Source organism: Sus scrofa, chromosome 7 (assembly GCF_054392235.1).
Source record: "Sus scrofa isolate SSC_HxYL_T2T_F1_AM1 chromosome 7, Sscrofa_HxYL_maternal_Yorkshire_Landrace_v2.0, whole genome shotgun sequence".
Taxonomy (NCBI): Eukaryota; Metazoa; Chordata; class Mammalia; order Artiodactyla; family Suidae; genus Sus; species Sus scrofa.
Window position 1 is genome coordinate 79509240 of NC_139389.1, and position 20663 is coordinate 79529902.

Here is a 20663-nt window from a genome sequence, read left to right on the forward strand (position 1 = left end):
TTAGCAAATATGAGATATTGTGGTTTTGATATGCATTTCCCTAAAATAAGTAATGTTGACCGTTTTTTCATGTGCCTCTTGGTAGTCTGTATATCTACATTGGAAATATGTTTATTCAGATCTTCTGCCCCTTTTTTAATCAGATTGTTTGCTTATTTTTGAATTTTATTAACTCATAGAATTATATGATTTGAAAGTATTTGCTCCTATTTATTATGTTGTCTTTTCATTATCTTGATGGTTTCCTTTTTCTGTGCAGAAACTTTTAATATATACATTTGTTTATTTTTGCTTTTGTTTCCTGAGGAGACATATCCAGAAAGATATTGACTAACACCAATATCAAATGGTATACTGTCTATATTTTCTTCTAAGAGTTTTATGGTCTTAGGTCTTACATTTGCATCTTTAATTCATTTTGATTTGATTTTCATTTATGGGTGCAAGATAGTGGTCAGGTTTCATTGTTTTTCATGTGGTGTTCAGTTTTCCCAGCACTATTTTTTGACGAGATTACCTTTTACCCATTGTACTTTTCTTGCTCTTTTGTTGTAACTTAATTGTCCATATATATGCCATCTTATTTCTGGATTCTCAATTGTTCCATTGATCCATAACTTTGTTTTTCTGCCAAAACCATGCTGTTACAATTACTGTAGTTTTAACCTTATTTGAAATCAGGAAGTGTGATACTTCCAGCTTTTTCTTTCTTCTCAAGATTGCTCTGTCTAGTCAGGGTCTTTTGTGGCTCCAAATAAGTTCTAGTTCTGTAAAAAATGTCACTGGGATTTCTATAGGGATTGCAATTAATCTATAAATTGCTTTACGTAATACAGACTTTTTAGCAATGTTAATTATTCCAATCCATGAGCAAGGAATAGCTGTCCATTCTTGGTGTCTTCTTCAGTTTCTTTTATTTAACAATGCCAAATAGTTTTCAGTGTACATGTCTTTTACGTCCTTGATTAAATTTATTCCTTGTTATTTTATTCTTTTTTAATGATTGTAAATAGGATTGTTTTCTTAAATTCTCTTTCCCCTAGTTTATTGTTAATGTATAGAAACATGAATGGATTTTTGTATATATATACATATACATAATATATATATAGTATATATATACAAAATATATATATATAATTATATATATATATAATTTTTGTATATACATATATATATTTGTCTTTTGTCTTTTTAGGGCCTCACCTGTGGCATATGGAGGTTCCCAGGCTAGGGGTCTAATTGGAGCTATTGCTGCCAGCCTATGTCCGAGCCATAGCAATGCCAGATCTGAGCTGCGTCTGTGACCCACACCACAGCTCACAGCAATGCTGGATCCTTAACCCACTGAGTGAGGCCAGGAATCAAACCCACAACCTCATGGTTCCTAGTTGGATTCATTTCCACTGTGCCAAGATGGGAACTCCTGTATATTGATTATGTATCCTGCAACTTTACTGTATTTATTCATTAGTTCCAACAGATTTTTGGTGGAGTCTTTAGGGGAGTTTCTATATAAAATCTTGCCATCTGTGAATAGTAACAAATTTACCTCTTCCTTTCTAATTTGAATGTCTTTTATTTCTTCTTACCTAAATGCTCTGACTGGGACTTCTACTGCTATGTTGAATAAGAGTGGTGAGAGTGAGCATCCTAATCTTATTCCTGATCTTAAAGGTTTTGCTTTCAGTTTTTCAGTGTTGAGTATGCTATGACCTGTGAATTTGTCATATATGCCTTTTATTATATTTATTATTTATTTATTTATTGTCTTTGCAGGGCTGCACCCGAGCATATGGAAATTCCTAGGCTAGGGTTCAAATCACACCTGTAGCTGCTGGCCTACACCACAGCCACAGCAACACAGGATCTGAGCCATGTCCACAACCTACACTGCAGCTCAGGACAATGCTGGATCCTTAACCTACTGAGTCAGGTAAGGGATTGAACCTTCATCTTCATGGATACTAGTTGGATTCCTTAACCACTGAGCAATGATGGGAACTCCTACTGTATTTATAATATGGCCTACATTCCTTTTATATCCATTTTACTGAACATTTTTGTCATTAGTGGGTGGTGAATCTTGTTAAGTGCTTTTTCTGCATCTATTGAGATGATCATATGATCTTTATCTTTCATTTTGTTGATGTGATATATCACATTGATTGCTTTGTGGATGTCAAACCATCTTTGCATCCCTGAAATAAATACCACTTGATCATTGTGTATGATAACTTTAATTATTGTATTTGGTTTGCTAATATTTTGCTGAGGATTTTTGCATCTCTGTTCATCATAGATACTGGCCTATAATTTTTTCGTGTGTATGTTGCCATTGACTAGTTTTAGTATCAGGGTAATGTTGGTCTTGTAAATTGAGTTACAGTTTACACTCCTTCCTTTTCATTGTTTGAAAGAGTTTGAAAAGGATACATATTAAGTCTTCTTTGAGTGTTTTGTAGAATTCACCATTGAAGTCAGCTAGTCCTAAATTCTTGTTTTTTGGAAAGTTTTTGGTTACTGTTACACCGTCCTTACTAGTGATTTGTCTGTTTAGATGTTCTGTTTCTTCATGATTCATTCTTGGGAGATTGTACATTTTAGGAATTTATCCATTTTTTCTAGCTTGTTCTTTGCATTTCTGTGGTATCTTATTTTTCCTCTTTCCTTTCTGATATTTATCAGAGACTTTTCTCTTTCTTCTTAGTGAATACAGTGAAATATTTGTCAGTTTTGTTTATCTTTTCATTGAACAAGCTCTCAGTTTTATTGATTTTTTGTTTTTTTGGTCTTTATTTCAATTTCATTTATTACTGCTTTATTCTTTTATTATTTCCTTTTTCTGCTGATTTTGGGCTTTGTCCCCCCCCTTTTTTTTCAGTTTCTTTAGTTATATGATTAGTTTGTTTATTTGAGATCTTTTTTTGTTTCTTGAAGTAGGCCTGTATTGTTATAAACTTCCCTCTTTACACCAGTTTGCTGTATCCATAACTTTTGATATGTCACAATTTTATTTTCCTTTTCATTAGTTTCCATGTATTTCTTGACTTTTCCTTTGGCTACTTTGTTGACTTAATAGTTATCCAGTAGCATGCTCTTTAGTCTCCACATATTTGTGATTTTTCCATATTTCTTCTTTTAGTTGATTTCTTTTTTATTGTTTGTTTGTTTTTAAAAAAATATTTTTTATTGAAGTATAGTTGATTTACAATGTTGTGTTAATTTCTGCTTACATCAAAGTGATTCAATTTTATATATATGTGTGCGTGCATATATTATATATATGCATTCTTTTTCATATTTTGCATTATGGTTTATCACAGAATATTAAATACAGTTCCCTGTGCTATACAGCAGGACCTTGTTGTTATTCATTCTATATATAATGGTTTGCATCTGTTAATCCCAGACTCCCAATCCATCCCTCCCCTAACCCCCCTTGGCAACATAAGTCTGTTCTCTGTATCTATGAGTCTGTTTCTGTTTCATAGATAAACTCCTTTGTCTCATATTTTAGATTCCACATGTAAGTGATATCATATGGTATTTGTCTTTCTCTTTCTGACATCACTTAATATAATAATTAGTTGTATGCATGTTTTCTTTTACTTGATTTCTAGTTTCATACATTATGATACAAAACAAACTTTATATATTTCAATCTTCTTAAATTTATTGAAATTTGTTTTGCATCCCAACCTATGGCCTATTCTTGGGAAGTTCCCATGTGCACTTGAGAATAATGTGTATTCTACTGCATTTGGATGGAATGTTCTGAATAAATATATTAAGTTCTCATGGTCTAATGTTTCATTTAAGACTGATTTTTCCTTCTGGAGATTCATCTGCATGATTTATCCATTGATGTAAGTAGGGCATTAGAGTTCCCTACTATTACTGTGTTGCTGCTGAGCTTTTGTTTTTCTAAGAAAGCTAATTTCTCCTGGGTATCTGAATGATAACTTTGCTGGATATAATATTCTTGGCTGACAGTTTTTATTTTTTAATATTTTGAAAATATCACTCCACTCACTCCTGATCTGTAGAGTTCCTGCTAAGAAATCTGCTGATAGCCTACTGGGAGCTTCTTTGTATGTCACCATCCTTTCTTCCCTGGCTGCCTTTAAAATTCTGTCTTTGCCATTGAATTGTGACAATTTTAATATAATGTTTCTTGGAGAAGGTCTTTTTGCATCAAGGTAATTTTAGATATTCTCTTAGCTTCATAGATTTGTATATCCAGTCCCTTCCCAGCTTTGGAAAGTTCTCAGCTATTATTTCTTTAAATATAATCTTTGCTCCCTTTTCCCTCTCTTGTCCTTCCAGGATACCCATTCTCTTAATGTTTCCCTTCCTAATAGATCATACTAGTTCTTGCAGAATTTTTTTTTTAAGATCTGAACCTTATTTCCTCTTCTGTGTCATTTGTACTTGTATCATCTCTAGATTTCTATCTTTCTATTCTGTATGGTCTGTTCTACTCTAAGTGCTTCTAATGTGTCCTCATTTATTGAGTTGTTTGGTTCCAACATTTCTGTTAATTTCTTTTTAAATTTTCAATCTCTCTCTTAAAGTATATCTGTTGTTCATTGATGCTATTCCTGAGCCTGTTGAACTGACTTTCTGACTTTTCCTGTTGTTCATTGAATTTCTCTCTCCCTTTCTCTCTTTCTTTTTTTAATTTATTTCTCTTTTTTTGGGCACTCCACAGTTTCTGGAGTTTCCAAGCCAAGGGTCAGATCCAAGTTGCAGTTGTGAACTACACCACAGCTGTGGCAATGCCAGATCCTTAACCCACTGTGCCAGACCAGGGATTGAACCCATGTCCCAGCACTCCAGAGATGCCACAAATGCCATTGTGCCCAGCATGAACTCCCATTAAATTTTCTTATATAAGTATAAGTTATTTTAAATTCTCTGTGAGGTAGATGGGAGTATCCCACCACTAATTTAATTTAATTTAACTTTAATTTCTGGAGATATGTGATTTTCTTTGTGATATTGGGTTACTGTGGTCATTCATTAGTGCTTGATGAGTCTTTGTGTGTTTGTTTTTTCTGCCATATTTGAGAAGCAGTGAATACCTTTCTTTAAGCTTTTTTTTTTTTTTTTTTCCTTTTTAGGATGGATTCTAATCATTCAGTAAATTGGTAATTAGAAGCCTTTCTTGCATTTTCCAGTAGGTGGCGATATAGCACACGTTTTTGGTTTCTCTTACCTGGCGCTGCCTCTAGTTATATTTGAGTTGACACTTTCCACCTACACTGCCTGGTGGAAGGTGTCACCTGGTTCCTTACTTACTGCTGCTGTGATTATGCCATGCTGCTGCCAGTATCACCAATCTTTCTTCCTGGGGCACTAGGGCATTAGGTATCTCTGCCATCTGGGGGTCTCCTGGGATTCAGGCTTCTCCATCATGGAGGATGGGGTACGGTGGGGAAGAATCTGGCATTGTGGGTGTTCCTGCTATGACTAGGGTTGTTGGGTTGTAGGTACCATTCACTGTAGGTGGTGGTGGGTGGGTATTGTGGGCACCTGTGCAGTTAAACAGACATATCACAGGCCCTGATGCCACTGATATTCAATTCCCTGTGGTTGCAAGCATTGACTGATGTTATCAGGTTCTTTGGTAAACCCCAGGGATCAACTATAACAGGCACTGCCTCTGCTGTTCCCCTGATTCTGCCTCCTATATATGTTCTAGTTTACCTACATTTAGATGTACAGATGTGTGGAATTCTCCAGTATCCCAGTATGTTAAGCAGAGGAGCTTTTTGACTTGTGATGTTTTACTGGCTGTAGATTGAAGAGGAGAGAGAAATAGATTATCTCATGTTGCGATGATGCTGACATCAATTTGACTATTCTTATCTATTCTACAGACAAAGAAAATGTCCATTGAGTTTGTTCCCACACAGCCTTTTCATATCTCACTTGTGTTGTAAATTCTCTCTGTGTCTCACTAAGATTGTTTTTTGTTCCAAATAAACTATTGGTCTGCCATAGATTCTTCTCCTTTTTTGTAAACCAGAAAAAATGTTTGTCGCTTTTAACTTATATTTGATTTTTTGTGTCTTTTTTACATTTCCTAGGCTTCAAAAGTCTCAGTTTGAGCCTGAGCATGAACTCAAAATGCAATGTATTTTCTTAATATTTATATTCAACAAGTTGTCATAATGTTTTATAACAAAAATGTACCCATAAGTCCTGGGTCACATTTGTTTTAATTTCCTTAATCTATTCAAGCTTGAACCTTTTGTGAATGTCATCATAAGATTACTGAATTTGATTCTTCTGGCATGAAAGTTACTTCCTGATTTTATAAGGGGATTTTTGAACTCCTGTACAGTCTTTGAGATGATCAGTGCATACACCAGAGCGGCATTTCTTGAAGTGTGGCTCCAGGATCATAAGCATTAGCATCATCCATGAACTTATGACAGTGTAACTTATCTCACCCATCAAAGTCATATTGACATGTAGCTTTTTTGATGGGAACTCATAATCTGTATTTTCATAATCCCTCTTGGTTATTCTGATACATAGTCAAGTTTGGGAATTACTAGTTTGCTAAAAAAATTTGATTCCATTGTTATTACTAGTGACTGATTTAGATATGGTCATGATATATAGGAGTCAAATGAGATGTGAGAGGAATATCTAGGGAAGCCTTTGGTAAAGTTATTCTTGCTCTTATAAAATAAAAATGAGCAAGAAGGAATAGACCTTTTTATGGCTGACTCTTGGTATGTTGCAAATTGTCCCAGGTCTGTCTATCTGTTTGGCCACCATCGGACAGAATAGCACTGCTATTGAGGTTGGTTGAGCTGAAAGATCATATAAATACATAGATTTCTGATTATGTTATTGAACCAGTGAATAAACCAGCCTTAGAATGGTACTTGCTTTGAATTTTTTGTTATATGAAATAATAAATACTCTTATAAGCCAGTTTAAGAGAGATTTTCTGTTATCTATAGATAAAAATATCAAACTTATATAACATGAGTTTCTTTAATAGCCAATAATAACATTATAAATGCTATTTAAAAAATTACTGATGCATAAGAACATTTTTGTGGAGTTTTGTATTCTGCCTATACAAATAATACTTGGAATCAGCCAGTGTATAGCAGTCAATAGGCTTTAATAGAATAAACAGCCCACATTTTAAAAAGTATACTGGGGAGTTCCCATTGTGGCTTAGCAATAATGAACCAACCTGACTAGTTTCCATGAGGATGAGGGTTCGATCCCTGGCCCTGCTCAGTGGGTTAAGGATCCCAGTGTTGCTGTGGTGTAGGCCTGCAGTTACAGGCTACAGCTCCCATTTGACCCCTAGCCTGGGAGCTTCCATGTGCCACAGGTACAGCCCTAAAAAGACCCCCCCCCAAAAAAAAAATTAAATTTATAAAAGTATGTCAGAAGTTAAAAATAAAAACGCTTAACCTAGTGGATAAAATTAGCCATCTTTGAAAAGCTTTTGAAGCATAAAATATCCATAAAGTAATTCATATTTGTGATTGAATTAGACTAGAGATTCTTTTTTAAAGTATGTCTATGAAAAAAAGGCAACAAAGTGTAATTAATTAAAAAATAACATAATGAAAACATGTCTTTTATATGGAAGTATTCTAATGACAGAAGACATTGTTGAATAATAAAAAAAATATTGGAAGTGGGTAGTAAGATGTTTTCAGCACTTACTCGGTTGCTATATTTGGTTGACACTACCATTAAAAGTTCTTCAGGCTTTACCACAGATGGGATCAAATAGGAGGCAAAAAAGACTCCTTTTGCTCTAACTTCCCACACACATAACTACTTTATAATTCTAAGTGTTTTTTTTTTTTTTTTTTTTTTTTCAGGGATCTTAATTTTTAGAATAGTGTTACAGGAAACAAATTGATACATTTTTGTAACTAGAAATACATATTCCATATTCTGAGTTTTAAAATGTAGCATTTAGATATATGAATCAGTATTTGGGGAGTTTGGTTAATGTGACTCACCTACATTTAAAACTACCTCATGGTGATGATACCTAGCTTCTGTGATGCAAAAGTGAGACGCAAACTTAGATTGTATCCTACTGCCACAAATACTTCATGAAGCACTTTTTCTCTTTTGATAATTATTTTAATTGCCTTTGTAGCTGCTATATATAATTTCATTTCTACTGGAGGTTCTTAGTATTTCATAAAAGAAGTTTAATAGTTAAAAACAGAAACAGGAAATAGTTTTCTTCTGTAAGTAGGGTAATATCTCAACTGCTACTATAAATTTTAGAATAGTTAATAATAATTTACACTTTCCTTCTCATCTTGCTACTCAAATATCAAGGGATCAATAATATGAAAAAAAATTTTCATGTATATACAAGATACTTTTTCTGATTGGTAGTAATAAAATATAAAAAGCAGTATGGTGATAAATAGTATCATGCTATTCGGTTAATATGGATAGCAATACAGACAATAGACAGCCTAGCTCATTATTTCTCCAAAAGTTATTTTATGTATGATACTATTGTGAATATAAGATATATTGTAGAGTTTGGCTTTGCTTACAGGTCTTGAAACTAAGATTTCAGTAAATCTACACTGAAATAGTTTTAGTGATACTGGATGAAATTTTACTTTCTCCTTCTTGAATTCTTATAGACAATTCTAAGAATTATATATAAAATGTCAGCTAGCATTTCAGGTATTTTCTTGATCCAGGATGAAAAGATAGTGTAGATTTTTTATTATAATTTATTCTATAAGAAAGTAAAAATCTGGTCTTTATGTAGGAGAATGGAGCTCATTATCATTTCTCTCACAAAATTAATTTCAATGTACTTTTTAAAAAAACAAAATCTTAATGCCTTTTATAACACCTTATGATAGACTTTCACTGTATTGAGGAAGGAGATCTTTTTCTCTCTTTTTTTAAAAATCTTTTTTTCTTGAAGTGATTTGGTTAAGCAGGAAAAAAGAATGAGGACATTTTGACACCTCATCCCCTATTCTATTAACCAAACTACATAATCCTCTCCTTTGCTCAGTTTGATTTTCCTTTATTGAATTTTGCTTTCTGCAATGTTCTCATTTCCCTTATTAGATTAAATCAGATTGTTCTTACCCATCCAACTTTATCCCTTTGGGAAAGCAAAATTCAGTCTCCCGAGAGACAAATGTAAAGAAAATCTACTTAGAGAAGATTACCAAGCTACTGTTATTATCCGTTTCCAATTTCCTTTCTACTTTACAGAGTAAGTTTGACTCATTCCCTGATGGCAAACTTTACTCCCTTCTACTATGTAACAAGAATGAGGACAGGTCATCTGTAATTGATGACTCCTAATGTAAAGTGCCGAACCTCAGGATTGATAAGACTTGTTATATATGATAAGTCAGGAGACCCTTAGGTTATTGCTTGTGCTTGCAGCTGCTGCCTTTTGAAACCAAAAACCTGTCGCACTGAACCAAGAATTATTTAGGAAATTCTATTAGTATACATTAAGCTGACACCCAGTGATGCTCTTTTGGTGATTATGATGGAACAGCTGAAGAACAGTCACAACAAGGATGTGCGAACAGAGCAACTTTATCTGTATTTCTTTGCATTCTGTTTCACTTCTTCATAGATTGAAGAGAAAGCTCAAGACCCACAACCTCAGGGAAATTAGGTTTCTATTCAAACTGCCCTTTAAACCTCAAAATAGAGATTTCCAAGAAATTTCTTTTTTAGGTTTTTCAAAATTGCTGAGAAGCCGTTTACCTTTTCATTGTGGTACCAAAATGCTTTTAAAAGTCTATTCTGGTCCAGGGTATAAAAAGCAAATGAAGAACTTAATAAATCATGAAAATAAACTGCTAAATTGTGTGTATGTGTGTATGTGTGTGTGTTTTCTAACCTAGCATCTTAAATTCTCTTGAGGTCACCCTGTCAGCATCAGTTCTGTGGCATGGATTTAGTTGAATCAATCCTAATTGCAATTCTGCACAGGTCTGGTCCTTTGTGGAGATTGCAGATGAATGACAGTGCAGTGGCAGGGAAGATAAATATGCTGGCAAATAAGATCCCAGCACTCCACAGAGGATGGAATAAATTACTTCACCAATAGAGTGCAGGTAATATGTTGGAGAGAAAAAGTGAAATCGAAGCTAGTTTAATACTAGCTTGGTTAAAGTTTAAAATAAAGCATTTCAAGCTTATGTAAAATACTGATGGTGATTTGTTTCTATTCAGAATGCTTTCTGTTGCCCTCTATCATGAAAAATAATTGCGTACACTAATTTTGTTTATGCAGATGACAGCCTGGACAATTTTAATTCATGTAGCATTCTCTGGTAGCTGAAGGCCTAGTGGTATCTGTGGTGTAGCATATTGATTAGTAATTTGATAAATACACAAAATGGCACATTGAGCTTTAGGTGCTTCATGCAAAATGTATTTAAACGACCTTGACTAATTAGAGCGCGTAGCTATGAGGCAGTACCATATGAATAAGAGCCAGTTTATTGGGCTAGAGATTTATGGAGTTTTTGAGGGAGAATAGGAAAAGACATGCATACAAACACTAAGACCTCTCTCTAGGAAGTAGAGATAATCCATCATTAGTAGAAAAACCTTTTTTTTTTCATTATGAGAATTATTACCTTTATCCTATAAAATCAATTCAGTGATTTTATACCTACAATGTATTTAACAGAGCTTTAATTTGACCCTAGATAATGTACATATATGTACTTTATAGGACTGAATACTCAAGCAAATTTTGTAAAGAGATCTTAATTATTTTATATTTTATTTAAAGACAGATATACATTATTCATATTGATTATTTACTTCTTTACATCTTATAGCTTCATGAAGTATAAAGTTCCAAAATCATATGTTATTGTTATAGTCTACCATCACATATTATATTAGGTGTCATATAATTAAATCTCAAACATTCTAATTAGGTTTTGTGGATGAAGTTTAGATTTTTAGTGAATTCTTATGGAAATTATTTTTTTGGTAAATAAAAGTGAATTGCCCTAAGAATCCATAGATAGAACTCAAACATTTCTAAAAGAAATATTTCCCTTGGCTATACATCTCACGACAACACCAGCCAATAAATATCATATAGACGTTGCTCAATTTTTATCCCAAACCATATAATCTAGACACTTCTTTGATGTGTATTTTTCTTATAATCATCAATGGAAACTTGTGGAAGCAAAGTGAGTAGGACTGAGGATTGAGGTTTTTAATATAAATATTCAAAATATCTGAATTAAATTTAGGCCCAAATGAAATATTCTTAGCAGCATCGGTGCACCTCCAATTGTGCAGAGCTTCATCAGGATATATTTTGGTTGCTCTGAAAGATCTTGAAACAAATGATCAATTGTCTACCATTTCAATGCACTATGCTCATGTGTTAGAATTTTGCAGGCTTGCTTCAATTTGGGGTGAAATATACACCACAAAGAGGAGGGGTGAATTAAATCTTTCAAAAACTTAGCTCAAAGTCAGTATTGTTTTTTGATTTCAAATGTCAGTTAAGTTTGACCATCCACTTAGAGAATCTCTAAATGAATTTAGGTTATGTCAAATACAAGTTTCTCTGACTTTCCAAAATCATAATTCTCCTCACGTAGTTGCTTAACAACTTCAGAGAACTGCCAGAGACTATTTCAATTTGGTTTTCATTGTGAGAGGTATGATTTTGAAAGAACAGATTTCTAAAATGGACTTTTACAAACACTTAAAGAAGTTTTCTAAGACTGATATTCTCTTTGTTTCCAATCTATTCCCTGTAATAATTATTGAATATTTTAAAATTAGTGAAGACCTAAAAATCTCCCCATAGCCTAAATCTTTTGTCATAAATGATAGGTTTATGAATATTAATTATAAAAGTGCTCTAATATATATAACATATAATATATAATATATATATAATCTTGATTTAAGAAAACAAACAGGAATTATAAGTAATAATACTCATCTGGGACTAATCATTGTCTAGGTGTTCTACCAAGTTTATGACCTTAAAATGTAAGATCCAGCATTTAATCACCTGTGAAAAGGGGTTAAAAGTAATTTCATGACAAAATCATGCAACTACTATAATAATATGAGTGGAATTTTTTGAGAAATCTAATGAATGATTGAAAAAAATGAGTCATATGAAGGTAAGGGTAATTTAGTATCCATCTTAAACAAAGAACATATCAGGATGATAATTACAGAAGGTGCTCAACTACAGCCTGTCTTTCCCACCCCAACTGATGCAAAAAAATTCTTTGCAGAATTGATATTAAACAAGACCACCTATTTTGTTATGTCATTGAATACAATGTTAGGCAACCTATTAACATTTCAATTAGTGTTTAATAGACTGTGGTCCATCAATTGGGGTGCTTGTGATAAATGCAGATTCCTACCTTATTACAGGCTTCTGAATCAGGATCTTTGGGGCCAGATTCCCAGAATCTCTATTTTTACAGAGCACCATGAGTGCATCTGATGTACTTTAAAATTTGAGATCCACCAGTAAGTACTTAGTATCAGAGAGATTTCAGTTTATAAGAAAGCATATAGAACAGATTATCTCTATTGATTATTTCCAGCACCATCACTCTGGAGAGATCAAGCAAGATACAGTATTACTGAAAACTATAAATCTGAGGAGAGGTGGCTAACATATTTTCCAAAACAATTGAAGAAAGTAAGCTAATAGAAAACTACTGAGTTTACTACAATAAAGAATATGTATTGTAATTCTTTCTGACAGGAGACTACAAATGTGTACATCTTTTTATTTTGAGAATAAAGTAATAATTCATATCAAATTTTGTACACCATTTTAGTCTCCCCTTTGTGAGCTGTTTTTGCAGAGCAGTAGACTTTAAAGGAGGTGCACTAAATATAAATGCCTTAAATAAAAGAAAAATCTAAAACACAACTTGCCCATATTGAAATTACTGAGAAATCCTTTCATGTATCTTGTCTTATCCTTACTTCTAAAGAATATGAATTTGGTAGTAGTTATACTTTAAGCAGAAATTAGAAACAGAAATTTAAAAATGGTTAATATGGAAATTCCCTTTGTGGCTCAGCTGTGACGAACTCAACTAGAATCCATGAGGATGTGGGTCTGATCCCTGGCCTCGCTCAGTGGGTTAAGGATCCGGTGTTGCCCTGAGCTGTGGTGTAGGTCATAGATATGGCTCAGATCCCGTGTTACTGTGGCTGTGGCTTTTTGACCCCTAGCCTGGGAACTTCCATATGCTATAGGGCCCCCCCCCCCCAAAAAAAAGGCTTATCCATGACAGATCCTTTATTTGCTTTTAGAGATTTATGACCAATAAAAAGAAACAGTAAGGGATGAGGCAGAGTACTTTTAGAAATGTTATCTTTGTTCTCTGATCCTTTCTCTATTCTCTCCTGCAAAGACCTTGTTTATTTGCTTGCTTTAGCCATCACCTCCTCAATGCAGATGCTCTCTAATCTTGTTCTCTCCTGAGAGATGGTACCAAATCCCCAAAGAACACTAGGGATTTCCACTTGCTTAACCTTTCTGTCATTCAATATTTTAAAAATAAGTCTCAATGACCCTCTCTCTCAAACTGACACCTACTGTGTCTTGCCTATCTCTCTTAAAGTTAGTGCTATTCTTCAAAGCAAACAGCCTCTAAATCTTGGACAAAGCTTTGCTTTTTTCTTCTACTTGACCAACTTCCACCAATTCCCAAAGTAATCAGTTACTACTTCTGATGATTTTTTCTTAGTTCCTCTAACATTTGTATTTTATGCCCAATTCCTCATTTCCTGACCTTTTTTCAGGTTTTAGTCTCCTCAAATTTGGACTTCCATTATACCTATGCCTTAGGATTCTCTTATAGGATATAAAGTTTGGGTCAGAATTTTGAAAAATGGAGCATGAACATCTAAAGAGATATGTTTGTGTGTACATATGCATACATTTTTAATATACATATACCTATTTTATATATGTGTATCTATGTGCGTTAAGTTGTATGTTTATATTAGTCAGTCTTGACTCCTCTATTCCCTTTGCCTCCCATATAAGTTCTGTTTGCATTTCTACAGACTCATAACTTATCCTCCAATATTTTTACTGTCACCACCCATTTGCATTACCATCTCTCATTTCAACTGCAGTGATATTCTTAATGGTTTTGTATGCTTCATACTTGCACTTACAATCATCCTTATAATAGGCATAATGATTATACCTTGCATCAAACTTCTCATAGTCTTTCAAAATAAAATATTTTTTCCTTTCTCTATAATTTGCTACATGATTTTCTCTTTGCTGTATCTTGTTTGACCTCATGTCAAGCCTGTCCCTCAACCATTTTGATATCCATATTGGCTTTCTTTTGCTTTTTTGAGCCCAGCAGACTCATTTTCATGTCAGGAACTGAACATCATATTGAGATGTTTCCATGATTTGACTACTTCTTGTTATTCAGTCATTGCATCAACTGATGTTTCTTCAAGACATTTTAAATGACCATCTTTTCTAAAGTGGTCAACCCTGCCCTTAGATTCATTTTAAATTCCATTTCCTGGTTTTATATTTGTATATCACATATCAATGATGAAAATGTATGATCATCGTCATCATGGCCAATATCTGTCTCTTCAAACTTCAATGTTTAAGCTCTAAGAAAGACCGAAGGATGGATATTATGGGGCCTGAGATAGAACTTCCCCATTCCATGAAGAATCTCTGTATATTGTTAATCCTAGTTTTGATTTTATAAATGAAATTAGCAGGTTTCCTTAGGACTTCTAAATCCAGGTTGGCTAGAGGTCTTTATACTGGGTGGATTTCTTAGCTCACATGGCATAATGAAAACATTCTCCAACTTTAAAGAAAGAGAACAATTTCTAAATACCGTTTTAAAAAGTCTTTCTCATGAATAGTTATTTCAGGAAATATAAGTAAATATTAAGTGTGAACAATTTAATATTTTTATTCAGAACAGAGTTGTTTCATATCTATTAGTGATAACACATTTGTATAGTAATGCTACATGCCAGACAGACATCTGATAACTTCATATATATTAATTCACTTATTCCCAACTATCCTTGAGTAAATTGCTATTATTCCTCTGTTTTACAGATGAGGAATTGATACACAGAGAAGTTTAGTAACTACCCCTTGGATATAACTGGTAAGTGAAGATGGCTTCAGAAGCTGTGTCCTTAACCAGTATGCATATCGCCTTCCTATTCTTATACCATAATAGGGCAAAATACAAGGAAACCAGGATTAGATTATTGGAAAGAATGATGATGTCAACAATGCAGAAACTAAAATGGAAGGCAGTAAATAGCAAACTAAGAATATGCAAATAAACTTGCGAAACACTTCTAGAATACAAAGCAAATGGAGAAAAAAATCGTGGAGAGACTAGAGTGGAGATAGTGGGCAATGTAATATAAATCATGAACATAGTCATAATTATTAGCTATTACATGATAAGTAAATGAGACTATGGAACAAGAATTATAATCATAAAATACTAATATGAAACATAGCAGTAATTAGACATATTTCAAATCTCACAAGCACCAGATAGATTCTAGACAAGGTTCACTGTTTTACAAGATAACTAAAATAAAAAGAATACAACACACATGTACACACATTCACACAAAACCAAAAGTAAAGTCTAATAAAAAAATTCTGGATTAAAAATAAGATTACTTAATGGAAAATAAAGGTAGAGAGAATTTTTTAAACAGCAAATGATAGACAAAAATGGAATATTTTTATAACCTTGAGTAAAAAATGATTGTTATCCAAGAATTTTTCCATGCAGCTCAGTTACTATACAGATGTTACTTTTTTAGAAGACTCAGAAGACATGTATTATGTGATTGCAGACTGACAAATAAAAGTAACTCAAGAATAAATATAGCAAAGATATAAAAAACCTGATGATAGGCTTTGGAATTAAGCTTTTGCACAGCAAAGGAAACCAAAAAGAAAACAAAAAGACAGCTTTCAGAATGGGAGAAAATAGTTTCAAATGATACAACCGACAAGGGCTTAATTTCTAGAATATATAAACAACTTATACAACCCAACAGCAAAAACGCCAACAACGCAATGGAAAAATGGGCAAAAGACCTGAATAGACATTTCTCCAAGGAAGATATATAGATGGCCAACAAACACATGAAAAAATGCTCAACATCACTGATTATAAGAGAAAAGCAAATCAAAACTACCATGAGATATCACGTCACACCAGTCAGGATGGCCATCATTAATAAATCCACAAAGAACAAGTGCTGGAGGGGCTGTGGAGAAAAGGGAACCCTCCTGCACTGTTGGTGGGAATGTCAGCTGGTACAGCCACTATGGAGAACAGTTTGGAGATACCTTAGAAATCTATATATACAACTTCCATATGACCCCGCAATCCCACTCTTGGGCATCTATCCAGACAAAACTCTACTGAAAAGAGACACATGCACCCGTATGTTCATTGCAGCACTATTCACAATAGCCAGGACATGGAAACAACCCAAATGTCCATCGACAGATGACTGGATTCGGAAGATGTGGTATATATACACAATGGAATACTACTCAGCCATAAAAAAGAATGACATAATGCCATTTGCAGCAACCTGGATGGAACTAGAGAATCTCATACTGAGTGAAATGAGCCAGAAAGACAAAGAATACCATATGATATCACATAATTGGAATCTAATATCCAGCACAAATGAACATCTCCTCAGAAAAGAAAATCATGGACTTGGAGAAGAGACTTGTGGCTGCCTGATGGGAGGGGGAGGGAGTGGGAGGGATCGGGAGCTTGGATTTATCAGTCACAACTTAGAAGAGATTTATAAGGAGATCCTGCTGAGTAGCATTGAGAACTTTGTGTAGATACTCATGTTGCAACAGAAGAAAGGGTGGGGGAAAAAATGTAATTGTAATGTATACATGTAAGAATAACTTGATCCCCTTGCTGTACAGTGGGAAAATAAAAATAATAATAATAATTAATACTTGATTAATATTATTAAGCTCTACTTAAAATATATGTGTTGATAAGCATATGTAATGCTTATGACTTTGTAAAATATTTAATATTAACAAATTGAAATTACAAAAATAGTTTTTGTTCATGTATGTTCAAGCATATGCCCATTCTTGGCTTGGAAATACTATGATTTATTAACCTGATCTAATATTTTCTCAGTTCTTATGAAATTTATAGCAAAAACTATTTTGGCTTACACTATTCTATAATTGTACTCTTTACCCTGTGTACTATGAAAATAATAGACTTTGTCTACAGATGTTTTATATATTTTAGCGAAGAAGAAGATATGACTCTATAGCCTAGACAATAATTACTTTTTTCATGTTAAAAGAAATCTGGAAATAGTGGTTCTAGAGTTGGGGTAGAGCTTAAATGCCAACAGGACCAAAGATCAATCACATGGTCTTTAAGAGTATAAGCTTTCCTATATTTAGAGTTTGTCCCCAGTTCTATGTAAATAGGTGGCCCCATGCAGATGACCTAACCTTTCTAAACTTCAGTTTCTCATTTTTATAATTAAGATAATAACAGTAAGCCCTTAAGTCTTTTATAAAATAAATGATAAAATGTCTGGCACATAGTAAGCAAGCAACAAATGTTATCTGTTACTAATATTGTTGCCATTGTTAGTTATTATTATTAGATAAATATGCTGTGGAACTAAAAATTGTTTGTGAATAATGTAATATGACTAAACAAGGAAACAAAAAATTTTAAATCATTGATTCAAATTCTAGGAATATTGAAATGTATAGCTTATTTTCAAATATGTATTATTAAAAATTTATAAATAATTGAATTGTGTCAGTATGGAATAATGAAAATCAGAGAGAACTTTATTATCTAACTCTGTAATTAAATTGTAAATGGAGGGAGAATCATTTTTTATTAATTATCAGATAAGGTTAATTAAATGAAAGTTAATGAAGTTTTCCTGTCAATTTCATTAAAGATGCTTAAATGGTAGGGAATAATAAATCACAATAATGGAAAGACATAGAAACCAATGAAGTATAGTACCTGACTTGGCTGATTGGGGTGATAGCCCACATTTTCCCTTAATACTACTTGATGGAAGTTTTTTATGTCGCTATTTAAAGCCCTGCAATATCTCAAGTTTCTAGTAAATAAATGTCAGTTTTCAGAAGCAGAGTCTTCTTGCCTTACAATGACAATTTTACATTTTCTCTTAGTAATAGGATTCCGATGTATTCTGGGGAGCAATATGCTCAGTTAAAGGACAATTTTCCAGCTTCTCTTGTAATTCAAAGTGGACAGTAAAATATAAGTAGAAATTATTTGCTGGTTCTTTAATGAAATCTTGTAGAGATTGTTGCCACACAGTTGGTATATGTACTATTCTGGCATCCTCGCCAAACCACCTGTGTTCAGAATTCAGACAGAATTTCTGGAACTCAGCAGTCACCTAAGACTAGAAGAGTGCATGAAAAGAAACTTCCTGCCTGGGAGACATGGCCCCATCTCTGTGGAAGAGGCTGTTGGGCCCTAGCCCAAGAGGCCTTTTCCTCTGCACAGCATCGTTCTTATATGTGATTAACAGAAAAGGAAGATGAATCACTGCCAATAGATATAGTTCTTCAGACACTTCTGGCCTTTGCAGTTACCATTTTTGGTATAGTTCATATTGTGGAGGAGTTTAAAGACATGGATGCCACTTCAGAACTAAAAAATAAGGCATTTGACACATTGAAGAATCACCTATCATTTTATGTATTTAATCATCGTGGTCAAGTACTGGTCCAGACTTTGGATACAGCAAATTCTTCAAACCAAGATGCATTGTCCTCTAACACATTGAAAGTACAAAAACTTGAATCACTGTGTTGTTAAGATTTTTACAAATTATAACAGGAAAGTAGACAGAGCTGGAATCTTGGAGTTTGGAGTACAAAACACTCTTCCCTATCCGTATTTATATTGATCTTTCAGACCTAACTTGAAAAAAAAAACTATGACCTTCATTGTGCTGTGTTAATCAGATCATTAATGCGGTGTAAGTTATCTGTGAAATGAGTCTTTGATTTTTCAAAGAGAGGATTCTTTTTTCATTTAAAATAAATTCACATTTTTTTTTGAGAAAGTCACTGTTGTAACTTTGAAAAATGTTGATAGTTTTGTAATTATTATTTATTTTCTTGGATTTCTTTTCTTTTGCACTGTTTTTTTTATGATCCTTTTGGACATAGTGTGACTATAAGTGCATTTTGTAGCATGAATGATAGTAAAATGTTCTTGATTTCTTAACAACCTATGGATTTCTCTAAATAGATCAAAATGGTGACTAATCACTTTTTCTTATGCCCCCTAAATAGTGGCTCTATTTTAGGAGATACTTGCCAGTTTTTAATTTATCTGTGATTTCTCACCCTACCCTGCTCCCATATAACTCACAACATCACATGTCTTGTTTCATCACTTCTCTGGGGTTCTGTATGCAGTGAACAATTTTTGTGTCAGAAATCATTTGTCATAACAAATATATTTAACAAATTCAATTTGCTGTAAACCTACTTGTGTACTCATTTATCTGTAAAAATAATACCCCTAATTGATTATGTAGTATAAGAATAGTTGAAGATAGACCACAAAGACCATTCACAAATTAATTATCCTGCCTGTGCAAAAGAATAGTAATCATTTAGGAAAACTGATACTTGCCATTAAGCCAGTTTAACTTATTCAAAACCTCTGTTATTTTACTGCATATAAAACTAGTGAATTAGTAAAAATAAAGGAAACTTTCTCATTGAAGGTAGACTTTGACAGAATTGGGCCAAATATGTTCTAAATATTTGGAATTAATATCTGTAATTTTAAAAATTAAGGTCATTTAAGAACTTTTCATAGCTTCTGATTTGTAGCAGGCTTAGTTTTCCATCTTCATTTCATGTTGCTCAAGTCGTGAGGATGAGGGTGCAGAGTAGAATTTATTTTAGAAAGAGTAATCTTAGTTTTAGGGAAATTTGGCTAGCTCTTTGATCTGCAGGAAGCTTAACATTTCTTTGTAGGGAATGTTGCTTTTGTTGGATAGTACATGTATGCATACATTGCTTTTGTTGAATTGTATAGGTATAAAGGGGATAATATATGCAGATTTGAAAAGGAAATATGCTTTAGATGCCCTTATACTTGATGGCATTTTTTCCATTAGCCGTGAACCTCAGCTCTTCTATTCTGCCTCATAACACACAGCCCCAAAACACAAGATTATTTTGTCATTAAGCTTGTATTCATTGCTTGGTTTGGTTTTGCCAATGCAGTCTGTCTACAAAACACTGACTCTGCTATCAGAAAACAAAATTAGAAATCTGTTGAAAATCTAAAATTTAGATATGCATTTAAAAATGTCAAGTCAGGGGTTAAGGGGTCATAATTATATCAAAATAGTGTGCAAGAAACCAGCTCCTTACATCAGGCTTGTCTACTGTTTCCTCAGGTATGACTTGATGTGCAAGAGCCTCCTGATTGCTTCTCTTTTGGGGTCTGTCTTCCTTTCCAATATGTTTTTATAAAAACTTTATTGAAATATAATTAACATTCATTACTATTCAC

At 33.4% G+C, this 20663-nt stretch overlaps 1 long non-coding RNA gene across 2 annotated transcripts in view; it reads left to right on the top strand.

Annotated features, from left to right (window-relative positions):
* LOC102165728 (uncharacterized) overlaps positions 1-20663 on the top strand; it is a 582163-nt gene that overhangs the window by 284373 nt on the left and 277127 nt on the right. For both annotated transcript variants that reach the window (XR_014810754.1, XR_014810750.1), the window contains exon 3: positions 15146-15197. This is a non-coding gene — a long non-coding RNA (uncharacterized LOC102165728). The remainder of the gene's footprint in view (positions 1-15145; positions 15198-20663) is intronic.